Source organism: Equus caballus, chromosome 4, assembly GCF_041296265.1.
Source record: "Equus caballus isolate H_3958 breed thoroughbred chromosome 4, TB-T2T, whole genome shotgun sequence".
Taxonomy (NCBI): domain Eukaryota; kingdom Metazoa; phylum Chordata; class Mammalia; order Perissodactyla; family Equidae; genus Equus; species Equus caballus.
The window spans coordinates 88,081,220-88,093,766 of NC_091687.1; the positions used below are offsets into that span (position 1 = coordinate 88,081,220).

General features: G+C 42.8%; 1 long non-coding RNA gene across 1 annotated transcript in view; it reads right to left on the bottom strand.

Annotated features, from left to right (window-relative positions):
* Positions 1-203: 203 nt before the first annotated feature.
* The window catches only part of LOC138923911 (uncharacterized), a 51,330-nt gene continuing 38,986 nt past the window's right edge, over positions 204-12,547 (bottom strand). The window contains exon 4 of the long non-coding RNA XR_011438235.1: positions 204-336. This is a non-coding gene — a long non-coding RNA (uncharacterized lncRNA). The remainder of the gene's footprint in view (positions 337-12,547) is intronic.

Consider the following 12,547-nt stretch of genomic DNA (forward strand, 5'->3'; position numbering starts at 1 on the left):
GATGTGCCCAACACCACTCCCAGCAAAGAGGGCCCCCACTCCTTCCTCCTACAAGCAAATGAAATATGTTTTCTTTAAGCAAGAAGGTGATTTTCTTTTTTTTTTTTTCAGATTTTATTTTTTTCCTTTTTCTCCCCAAAGCCCCCCGGTACATAGTTGTATATTCTTAGTTGTGGGTCCTTCTAGTTGTGGCATGTGGGATGCCACCTCAGCATGGCTCGATGAGTGGTGCCATGTCTGCGCCCAGGATTCGAACCGATGGAACACTGGGCCTCCTGCAGCAGAGCAGAAGAACTTAACCACTTGGCCACGGGGTTGGCTCCGGAAGGTAATTTTCTGAGGGATAGAAGGAAAGAGAGGGTGAGTGTTTCTTTTACTCACTAATGGTGAGCTTACCCAAAGGTTGACTACCATACTTCAGTAAACAAGGTCCTCTCCAGTTCCATATGGGGGCTGCCATTGGGACCTCTATAAAACCTTAAATCTGCCATGGGATGGTGCTTGTGACTTGTAGCAAACTTCAGGTTACACTAAGCATAGATCATGGCCCCACAGTGTCCTCCTTAATTCTCTTCTGTCATCCCCTGACTCCCGCTCGTCCATCTTCCAAACCCCAGGGTGAGGCGAGACACTGCGCTTTGGGGAGAAGTTTCAAAGGCAGCATGGCAGAGGCCAATGGTCTTCTCCTCATGCCTATTCTTTTCTTGTTTGGGTTAGTCCTAGAATTCCTTAAAGGAATGCTCTTTTTTTCCGAACTAATTCAAATTGAGTTTCTGTCACCTGGCATCAAAAGAATTTTGATGAATAATCTGCTGTCTTAGTTCAGGCTGCCATAACAAAACACCGTAGACTGGGTGACTTAAATGACAGAAATTTATTTTCTCACAATCTTGAAGTCTGGAAGTTCAGGATCAGGGCACCACCATGGTCAGGTTCTGGTAAGAGCTCTCTTCCTGGCTTGCAGATGACCACATTCTCACTGTGTGCTTATGTGGTAGAGAGAAAGAAAAGTCAGAAGGATCTTTCTCTCTTCCTCTTCTTATAGGGCCACAGTCCTATTGAATAGAGCATGACCCTTATGACCTCATTTTTTTTTTTTTTTTTGAGGAAGATTAGCCCTGAGCTAACATCTGCTGCCAATCCTCCTCTTTTTGCTGAGGAATACTGGCCCTGAGCTAACATCGGTGCCCATCTTCCTCTACTTTATATGTGGGACACCTTCCACAGCGTGGCTTGCCAAGTGGTGCCGTGTCCACACCCGGGATCTGAACCGGCGAACCCAGGACCGCCCAAGCAGAATGTGCGCACTTAACTGCTGCGCTACCAGGCCGGCCCCTATGACCTCATTTAACCTTAATTGCCTCCAAAAGACCCTATCTCCAGACAGTCACATGGTAGGCAGGATATAGGGCTTCAACATATGAATTGGAGGGCATGCAATTCAGTCCATTGCATCTGCCAGTACCTCCACTGGCCTTGGAGAGCTAGGAGAAGGCCCTCATCTTCACCCAAAAGAATCAGATAACATCAGACGTCTTTGGCACACAGATGATGGTAAAAGCTCGGACACAGCTGTGCAGACTGCCCCAGGGGCAGAGATGTGCTGTGCTTCACCAGAAGACAATACCCTTGGATTGACTATCACAGCTCCACTGCCACACTGCCAGGAACAAGCAGCCACAATTTTCTCAGGTAGTAAAAGGACACTTGTAAGGTAAAAAGGTGTATGCATAGAAATGTCCATCCCAGGATCATTTGCCCTAGTGAAAAAATGAAAATATCCTCAATTTCCATCAATAAGGAACTGAACTTTAGGGTGTATGCAAACATCAGATACTAGGCAGCCATTGAAAATTGTCAGAACTATTGTTAATTTTTGTTACATATGATAGTGGTCTTTTGATCATATAGCATAACGTCCTTATGTATTTAGAGATATATGCTGAAGTATTTAGGAGTGACGTAGTATAATAAAGAATATATCAGGGCTGGCCCCGTGGCCGAGTGATTAAGTTCGCGCGCTCCGCTGCAGGCGGCCCAGTGTTTCGTTGGTTCGAATCCCGGGCACGGACATGGCACTGCTCATCAGACCACGCTGAGGCAGCGTCCCACATGCCACAACTAGAAGGACCCACAACGAAGAATATACAACTATGTACTGGGGGGCTTTGGGGAGAAAAAGGAAAAAAATAAAATCTTTAAAAAAAAAAAAAAAAGAATATATCTGGTCTTTGTCCCCAGTTCCTGGCACGGTGCTTCAAAAACTCTTAGAATTTCCTAAGTGATAGGAAATTTTCTGTTGTTGTGACTCCTGGTAGGCCACTGATAGCTTCAGGATTGGTGTTGATCACCAGAAAGACCAATCACGTGATTAGAGGGTTGTAACTTTGGGCCATAATGACCTCCTAGGAGGGGAGGGGAGCTGGAGATTGAGTTCAGTCACTTGACCACTGATTTAATCAGTCATGCCTAGGAATGAAACCCAGATCAAAGGTCTGGACGTTGAAGCTCAGCGGAGCTTCCTGGTTGATGAACACATTGATGTGCCAGGAGGGTGACGCACCCGGTCTCCACTGAGAGAGGTCATGGGAGCTCTGCCTTCCTCCCTGACCTTGCCCTCTGTCTAGCCTTTATGATAAAACTTTAACCATAAGTACAGCACTTAACTGAGTTCTCTGAGTTGTTCTAACAAATCATCGAATCTGTAGGGGTTGTGGGAAACCCTGAATTTGTAGCCTGTTGGTCAAGAGTGCAGGTGGCCTGCGGACCCCTGAGGTAGGGTTGACATCTGAAGTGAGGGCAGTCTGGTGGGAGACTGAACCTCAAGCCTGTGGAGTCTGATACTAACTCCAGGTAGTTAGTGTCAGAATTGAATTGCACTTCACCCAGTTGGTGTAGAAATGGAACAGTGAGATGTTCATGAAGTCTATGATTTAGTTTAACAGACATGAGCCTCCTCTTCAAAAAACAGATGAAGCACATATGGCGAAAGGTTAACAGTTGTTAAATGTGGGGGATAAGTAAATGTGTTCACTATATCATTCTCTCTACTTTTCTATGTTTGAAATTTTCCAAATTAAAAAATAGTCAAAACTAGGAAAAAAAGATCATGTCAATTTTTATTTATTGACATGAAAATATGTCAGAAAATATTATTGGAAAGAGAAACAGGTGAGAATACCCACTGATGTGAAATTATATCTATGTCTGTAACAGGCAAAGAGAGGTGTCTGGAAGGATACTCAACAAAGTGTTGACAATGGTTATCTCTGTTGATGGGATTTTGAGTGGTTTGTACTTTCTTTTTTGTGTGTCTCTTCATAGTGTTACTCCACAAAACTGGGGTTCTCTTGCCTGATGTGCATTAAAAAAGCCAATTATTATGGCATTAGCTTTTGGGATAAGAAATCAGCTTTATTTTGCAAGATCGATCTGCAAGGAGACAGGGACATATGCTCTCAGATGTGTCGCCCCAATCCAGGGTTGAGGTGCAATTTATAGGCTGAAGGGCAGGGCAGTCTGAAGTGTGGAGATAGATGACTGAAGGTAAGGAGGAGTGAGGTAATTGATAATATGCATAAGCCTCGTCAAGCTTCATGCCTCTTCACAGGATGCATGTTCACAAAATGGTGGTATTACCGTGATCTGAGGGTGGAGTTTTTAGCTCCTTGATGTCAAAAAGGTCACTTATCAAGCATTTGCACAGGCCCAGTTGATGGGTTGGTGGTTTCAACCAACCTGAACTGAACAAGGGGTCTCAGTTCCTGAAAAACCACTCTTAATTACTCTGTTGATAAGATGGGGTCAATTGAACTGGTCCTGGAGGGCCCATGGTTACAATAGCACTTATCACTTGATATAGTCCGTATTTTTTTATTTTTTGGCTAGTCTCCCCATTAACATGCAGCCTCTATGCAGACAGAGACTTTGTGTGGTCTCTATCCTATCTCCAGTGCTTTGAATGGTGCCTGGCATATTGTAGATGCACAAAAATATTTGCTAAATGCATTAATAAAGTTTATATGATTTGAGTTTTTTCTTTATAGTGATTATTTACATTTTTAACAAATATATTTTATAAAAAAACAACACAGTTGCTTTTTTCCAGTGAACACTATTCCCATGATGTCATAACTGTCAGGGGCCAGTGTTGACTGAATCTTGGTAGCTGTTTGCCAAGAAAATGCTGCACAGCACAGACCTCTCCTGGCCCAAATTCTCCTGTGTCAATGCAAATAATCCATAACCAACCTGTAAATGAAAATTTGGGTGAGTTTATTCTGAGCCAAAATGTGAGGACCATAGCCCAGGGCCTTCCTTCTGCAAGGAAGGAAGGGCACCAAAGAAGTGGGGTGTACAGAGTGGTTATATACCCTCAAACAGCATGTTTCACATATGATTGAAATGTCCCTTTTACAATAATCACAAGACTGCTCTGTTGGCACGGCAATTGATGGACACAGCAGGGTGGCAGGTCTGCTGTCTCGAGCTGGGTGGTCACGGGTGAGAGCTGGGTGGTCGCAGTTGAATGCAGCGATCAGTTCCTAGCCTAGGGAAAGATATTTATCCTTAAGGAAATGCCAATGTGGGGGAAGTTGCACCTTCATCTTAAGGCCCTTTGTTCTTGTCTTTGGGACATAGCAAATGCTTAAAGCAGATACACAATGCATGCTCAAGGGCCATGTCAGTCTCTTATGGAAAAACAAAGTCAGGCTGAATCAGGGTTATACTAAATGGCTTCCTCATATACTCCGATATATCCTATTGCTTGCCATTTATTTGTCACCTGGCTACTCAACCCTTGGGGTACATATTCTAGACTAAATTCCTCCAGCTGCACAACCTAAGACAGCCATAAACCAAGCACTGAACAAGTCTCCTTTCCCTCAATTAAGCCCACATTCAGGGCTCGTGTGCTGAGGACAGCATCTGCCTTTGTCTGGTTCTCAGCTCAGAACTGCTTTCAATGTGGGCCAGCTTTTCACCCGATTTCACTTGCAAAGCAAATTCACACTGGTGGGAGGGGCTAGAAGAGGAGGATGGTGAATAGAGATCATGAATTCTTCTGTGTTTTCTTTGGCACTGAGGACAGAGCTAGTGTTCTATGGGATAATGAAAGCACAAATTAACTGTCCACAGTCCAAAGGAGCCTTGTTTAAAGATGTTCTGAGGGACAGCAATAACACTGGAGCGGGAGAGCACTGAGTAGGTCTGAATTTTTCTGAACATTAACAAAATGAGATTTATTTCAGAAAAGGAATATGGTACAGAGAATCTAGGAGCAATGGAAGAGAAAAAACATACACAGTTCAGTAAATGTCCACCAAGCTACCCCTGCATCCTTCTCCTTTATCCCTCACGAAGTCTTCCCTCCCCTGTTGAGCTCCTTTCTTTGGAAACCTGATATAGAAGAGGGGGAAAAGTAGCTTTCTCCCAACAAGATTAATTTGTGTGTGTGTGTGCGTGTGTGAGGAAGACTAGCCCTGAGACAACATCTGTTGCCAATCTTCCTCTTTTTTTTTTTCCTCCCCAAAGCCCCAGTACATAGTTGTATACCCTAGTTGTAGGTCATTCTAGTTCTCCTATGTGGGATGCCACCACAGCATGGCTTGATGAGCGGTGAGTAGGTCTGCATCCAGGATGTGAACCAGGGGACCCTGGGCCGCCAAAGCGGAGCACATGAACTTAATCATTCAGTCACAGGGCTGCCCCCCAACAAGATTAATTTTTATGTCATTTTATATCCACAGTTTACTGACACTTAGCCCAGTTTTACTTCTTCAGGATATTAAGCGATGCATTGGGGCTGGTGTGATATGGGCCAGACTGTTGTCAAACCAGGCTGATGGGAGGATGCACTTCCCTCGCAAATGCAAAAGGCTCCATGTGGCTGTAGGGAGAAAAAATAACTCTTTTCTTGTATGACATGGTGGAAAGAGGACTCTCCGAAAAATCAGACCCCCTGGTGCCTGGCCCAGCACCACTTTTTTCTAGCTATGTGACTCTAGCCAGGTAACTACATTCCTAAGCTGGATTCCTCTGCCAAAAGGGGTCATGATGCCTACCCATCCAACACACAAGGAGGACCAAGCAAGATCATGTGAAAGTGCCTGGGATTGGTTCAGTGTAAACAAGTGTAAAGTAGTTAAATACAGTTTTACAAATATATGGAATCAAACAGTCACTTCTGGTCTTATTGATATTCTTAGAAAACACAGGTTTTTACCCCAAACCAACAGGCTTTTCAAATACTGGAGGAGCACTGTATTTAATGAGCTACTCAGGCGGTCAACAAGCCCAAGGCTTGGCCATCCCACCAGCCATACACTCTAACCACAGTCACACCTGTCACGCTGCCTGCATCTCCCTACTTCCCTGGGTCAAAGTGCTCCCCAGCTGGTTCTTACTTTCTGAAGAATTTAGATATTTAGATCCACTTATGACTCTCACCTTCCCTGCCAGTCTGCGTAGGAGGCACTGAGCACGTACCTGCTCTAGTTCCAAGCTGCTGGCTCTAGACTCCAAGGCCTCTTTCCGTGAACAAACCCAAAGCCCTCATCATAGTCCTCCAGTCTTCTAGATCTCTCTATGGCGTCGGACATTCATACTTCCCTCTTCCCCCAGTAGCCATATATTTCACCTTCTAGGACTCCGACTTCTGTGGTTCTTCCCTCTCTGATTGTCACTTTTTTCTCAGTGAGGCCTGCAAACCCAGTTGCACATTAAAATCACCTGGGGGATCTTTAAACAATACCAATGCCTGAGTACCTCCCTAGACCAGTTAAATCAGAAACCCTGGGGCTGGGGCTGGAGGGCCAGTCTAGGTCCTTTAAAGTTTCCAGGTGATTTTAATGTACAGGTAGGTTGCTAGCCATGCCTTCATTTAGTTCAGAGGGGTTGCTCAGTGGGAGAGAAACTGGCATTTGGGGCGGGACAGATCTTCCTTGTGTGGGTCTAACCCAAGCACTGCAGAATGTCACTAGCACACCCCAGTCATGCTGATGACCAAAAATGCAACAAACATCTCCAAATGCCCCCACTTGGGAATCTCACTGACCTGACCCCTTCTCTTCCTTTTGTGCACCCCCCCGAAAAGTGAAAGCCCCTCCTTTCCTGCCCCACTTTTCACTTCTCAGGTGGCCAATTGTTCTAGTTTGCTCAGGACCAAGGAGTTTCCCGGGAGTAGAGATTTTCAGTGCTAAAACTAGGAAAGTCCCAGGCAAACCAAGATGCTTAGTCATCCTAGATCTTCTTCTATTGCCTCCCATAAGGGATACCCATTGTTTTTTCTGCCTCCCCCACCTCTTTTCTGGGAACTGGCCCTTCCCAACCCCAACATTCCTCCATTCAAGGGTTATACTGGGAACGACCTTGAGGAGATTGCTGACACAACCTGGGCCACCTGAGCTCCTCCCCCAGAATTTGCAACTGGAACTGGATGCTAGTCTCAATTTGGTTAGTGCTCCAAAAGAGATTTAAATTTGGGAATTATTGGTGGCCATTTTCTACCACGAAGACTACTGTGAGGTGTAGGGGAGGATGGGCAGTACAGAAAGCCTGTCTGTAGCAACAGAGGAAACACAGGCCCAGAAAGAGCAGAAGTGAGATAGAATCTTCCCGGCTTCCCCCTAGTGCTCAAGTGATTCTCAAACTTGGGCCTGCGGCAGCATCCATCACCTAAAGGGTTCCTTAGAACACACACACTGGACTCCACCCCACCCCCACCCCCACAGGCTCTGAATCAGTAGGTCTGGGTGTGGCCCAAGGATTGCTTTCTTAAGGAGTTCCCAGGTGGTGTTGATGCTGCAAGTTAAGGACTACTGTGAGGACGGTGCCCTGGGCCAGAGTTCCAGGGCCTTGGAGGGACCAGCAGGCCCAGCCCTGCCTTAGGTTACATGACTTTATATCTTTCTAATAAATAAGTTCCCATTTTTTTCTTTTTTTTAGGTTTTTTAGGGCTTTTTTGAGGAAGATTAGCCCTGAGCTACCATCCATTGCCCATCCACCTCTTTTTGCTCAAGAAGATTAGCCCAGAGCTAACATCCGTGCCCATCTTCCTCTACTTTATATGTGGGACGCCTGCCACAGCATGGCTTGATAAGCAGTGCGTATGTCCACAGTGGGGATCTGAACCGGCAAACCCCAGGCCGCCAAAGCAGAGCTCGCAAACTTAATTGCTGCGCCACCAGGCCAGCCCCACATTTTTTTTTTTCCTAAACTGCTTTATGGAGATATAATTCACATACCATATAGTTCACCCATTTAAATGTACAATTCAATGATTTTTAGTAGATTCACAGATAAAGATACGTACAACCTGCACCACAGTTAATTTTAGAACATTTTCATCACCTCAAAAGAAATCTCATACCCTTCAGCAATCACTTCTCTCCCACACCCTCCTCCCCGACCCCAGCCCTAAGCAACCACGGATCTACTTTCTCTACATATAGGTTTCCTTGTTGTGCTCATTTCATATGAATGGAATTATAAAATATGTAGCCTTTTGTGACTGGCTTCTTTCACTCAGCATAATGTTTTCCAGATTCATCCACATCGTAGCATGGATCAGTACTTCATTCCTATTCAGGTCTGTTGCCTATTTTTATTGGATTTTTTTTTTTATTGAGTTGTAACAGTTCTTTATGTATTCTAGATACAAGTCCTTTATTAAATATATGATTTGCAAATATTTTCCCCCATTCTGTAGGTTGTCTTTTCACTTTCTTGATGGTGTCTGCTGAATGCGTCCCCTCAAAATTCATATGTTGAAACCCTGATGTCCAATGTGATGATAATAGGATGTGGGACCATTAGGAGGTGCTTGGATTGTAAGAGTGGAGACCTCGTGAATGGGATTATGCTCTTATAGAAGAGATCCCACAGAGCTCCCTAGTTCCTTCTGCCATGTGAGGATACGCTGAGAAGTGTGCAACTCAGAAGAAGGCCCTCACCCGACCATGCTAGCACCCTGATCTCAGACTTCTAGCCTCCAGAACTGTAATAAACAAATTTCTGTCATTTATAAGGTTCCCAGTGTGTGGTATTTTGTTATAGCACCTGGAATGGATTAAGACAACGTCCTTCGAAGCAGAAAAATTTTAAATTTTGATAAAATCCAATTTATCTATTTGTTGTTGCTCGTGCTTTTGGTGTCATATCAAGGAGTCTTTTGCCAAACCCAAGGTCATGAAGATTTACCACTATGTTTTCTTCTAAGAGGTTTATAGTTTTATATCTTACGTCCATTTTGAGTTCATTTTTGTGTATGGTGTGAGAACTTCATTCTTTTGCATGTGGATATCCAGTTTTTCCAGCACCATTTGTTGAAAAGACTAATTTTTCCCCATTAAATGTTCTTGGCACTAGTGTTGAAAATCAGTTGACCATAGCTGTATGGGTTTATTTCTGGACTCTCAGTTCTATTCCATGGATCTATATGTCTATCCTTGTGCCAGTGTCACTCTTTCTTGAATGACATTGCTTTATTATAAGTTTGGAAATTGGGAAGTGTGAGTCCTCTTACTTCTTTCTTCTTTTTTAAGATTATTTTGGTTTTTCTGAGTCCCTTACAATTCAATATAAATTTTAGAATCAGCTTGTTAATTGCTACAAAGAAGTCTTCTGGGACTCTGATAGAGATTACACTGAATCAGTAGATCAGCTTGGGGACTATTGCCATCTTAGCAAAGTCTTCCAATCCATGAACATGGGCTGTTCTTCCAGTTATTTAGCTCTTTAATTTCTTTCAACAAGTGTTCGGAAGTTTTCAGAGTATAACTTTTGCACTTTTGTTAAGTTTATTCCTAAGTATTTTATTCTCTCTGATGCAATTGTAAATGGAATTGTTTTCTTAATTTCATTTTTGATTGTTCATTGAAAGTATATAGAAATACCATTGATTTTGTATATTGATTTTGTTTCCTGCAACCTTGCCAAACTCATTTATTAGGTCTAACAGTTTTTTAGTATATTCTTTAGGATTTTCTGTATACAAGATCTTGTCGTCTGCAAATAGAGATAGTTTTACTTATCCCTTTCCAAGTGGGATGCTTTTATATTTCTTTTTCTGGCATCTATGCCAATGTAAATGAATGAATGGTCCTAAGGATCTAGGAGAGCCCATTTCCCACCCAGATGAAAGAAGGAAAAGATGCAGCACTGGATATATGTATTGTTTAGAAAAAAACAAAAGAGTTTAGTGATAGTACATAAACATTTTATATGGTCCCTTCAAATTTTGTGCTACAATTTAATTCTTCTAGGGAAACTTAGTATTAATGCAGGTACTGAATTTACATTCCTAATCCTTATGAAAGCCTCCTTTTATTCCACTTGTCTTGAAATAGTGATTTTCAGATTTTCCACCAAAGATGCCCTAAGGGCAGTGAAGAGGAAAAATTTGAGGAGTAGTCCTACACAGCCTATAACAACTTGAAATAATTTTGAAGTGTTATGTTTTATCTTAAAAATTCATGCAAATTTTATCTTCTACTCCAAGATAGAGTTATGTTCATTTTAATATTAAGATAATGATTTTTGTTTTCAAGATAAGAAAGGAAGCCTTTACTACGTGATCCAGCAATTCCATTTCTGGGTTATATCCAAAAGAAGTGAAAGCAGGAACCTGAAAAGTTATTTGTACACCCATGTTCATAGCAGCATTATTCACGATAGTCAAGCAATGGAAGCAACCCAAGAGCCCATTGACAGATGAATGGATAAACAAAATGAGATATATACATACAATGGAATATTATTCAGCCTTAAAGAGGAATGAAATTCTGACACATGCTATAATATGGATGAACCTTGAGAACATTAAGCTAAGTGAATTAAACCAGTCACAAAAGATACATACTGTATGATTCCACTTATATGAGGTATCTTGGGTAATTAAATTCATAAAAACAGAAAGTAGAATGGTGGTTGCTAGGAGCTGGGCAGAATGGGGAGTTATTGTTTAATGGGTATAGAGTTTCAGTTTTGCAAGATGAAAAAGTTCTGGAGATTGGTCGCACAACAATGTGAATATACTGAACAGTGCTGTCTTCTACACTTAAAAATGGTTGAGATGGTAAATTTTGTCATGCATTTTTTACCACAGTAAATGAACAATTTGGAAATTTAAAAAAATTTTAAAGAAGGTCTTATGATTTGATCACAAGGAGCAATTACCATCATCCCTCGATATCCCTGGGGGATTGGTTCCGGGACCTCCCACGGATACCAAAATCCATGGATGCTCAAGTCCCTTAAAGGGTCCTCTGTGTCCATGGATATCGCATCCTTGCATATGGAGGGCCAACTGTAGTATCTAGATTCAGCTAGAGCTAAATACACTGCCTTGGTTTAACTTATGGAGATGTTTATATAGTCACCTTTTAATTATCCTGTTAGGGACTTCTTTGCTCAGAGAATCATCCTAGTCCCCGGGCCAATAATAAACAGGAACTGAGACAGAAGGATAGACTATGTGACTCTCGGTGTCTTTCTGTCATGCCATGTGGGCCCTGGGTAATAACCTATAGTGTTCCAGGATTTAGGATGCATTCTAATATGTCACTCAGGGGCCAGCCCGGTGGCACAGCAGTTAAGTTCTCACATTCTGCTTCAGCAGCCGGGGGTTCACCAGTTCGGATCCCGGGTGCTGCGAACCTACACACCACTTGTAAAGCCGTGCTGTGGCAGGCGTCCCACATATAAAGTGGAGGAAGATGACCACAGATGTTCGCTCAGGGCCAGTCTTCCTCAAAAAAGAGGAGGATTGGCGGCAGATGTTAGCTCACGGCTAATCTTCCTCAAAACAAAAACAAAAACAAAAACTCCTCTAATACGTCACTCAACATAAGTTAAGGATTAGGCTTTACGAGGTAAAAGGAAATCTTACAAGGCTGAGTCAGCAAGCAAAGAGAAAGCAGGAGTCCTGCATGCTTCTATTACCCCACAGAGAGGTGTGCTGGGGTCAGGGTGCTTTCCTGGATCCACAAAATAAGTCTGTGTTCTGCTGAAGGGACATTGCCCCTCTCTGTTCTGCCTGGTTCTCTCAGTGCTGTTAAACATAGCGTTACCATTTGACCCAATAATTCCACTCCTAGGTCTATACCGAAGAGAAATGAAAACGTGTGCACACAAGTTGTACACAAATGTTTACAGCAGCATATTCATAGTAGCCAATATGTGAAAACAACCCAAATACCAACCATCTGGTGAATGGATAAACAAAATGTAGTATATCCATACAGTGGAGTATTATTCATCCATAAAAAGGAATAAAGTACTGTTATATGCTACAGCATGGATGAACCTTGACAACATTATGTTAAGTGAAAGAAGCCAGACACACACACACACACACAAACACATATTGCATGATTCCATTTTTATATGAAATCTTCTGAATTGGCAAATGTATAGAGACAGAAAGTAGATTATTGGTTGCCTAGGGCTGGGGTTGAGAATTGGGGGGAAACTGAAGGTGACTGCTAAAGAATACAGGGTTTCTTTGTAGGATGCCAGAAATGTTCTCAAATTGATTGTGGCAATG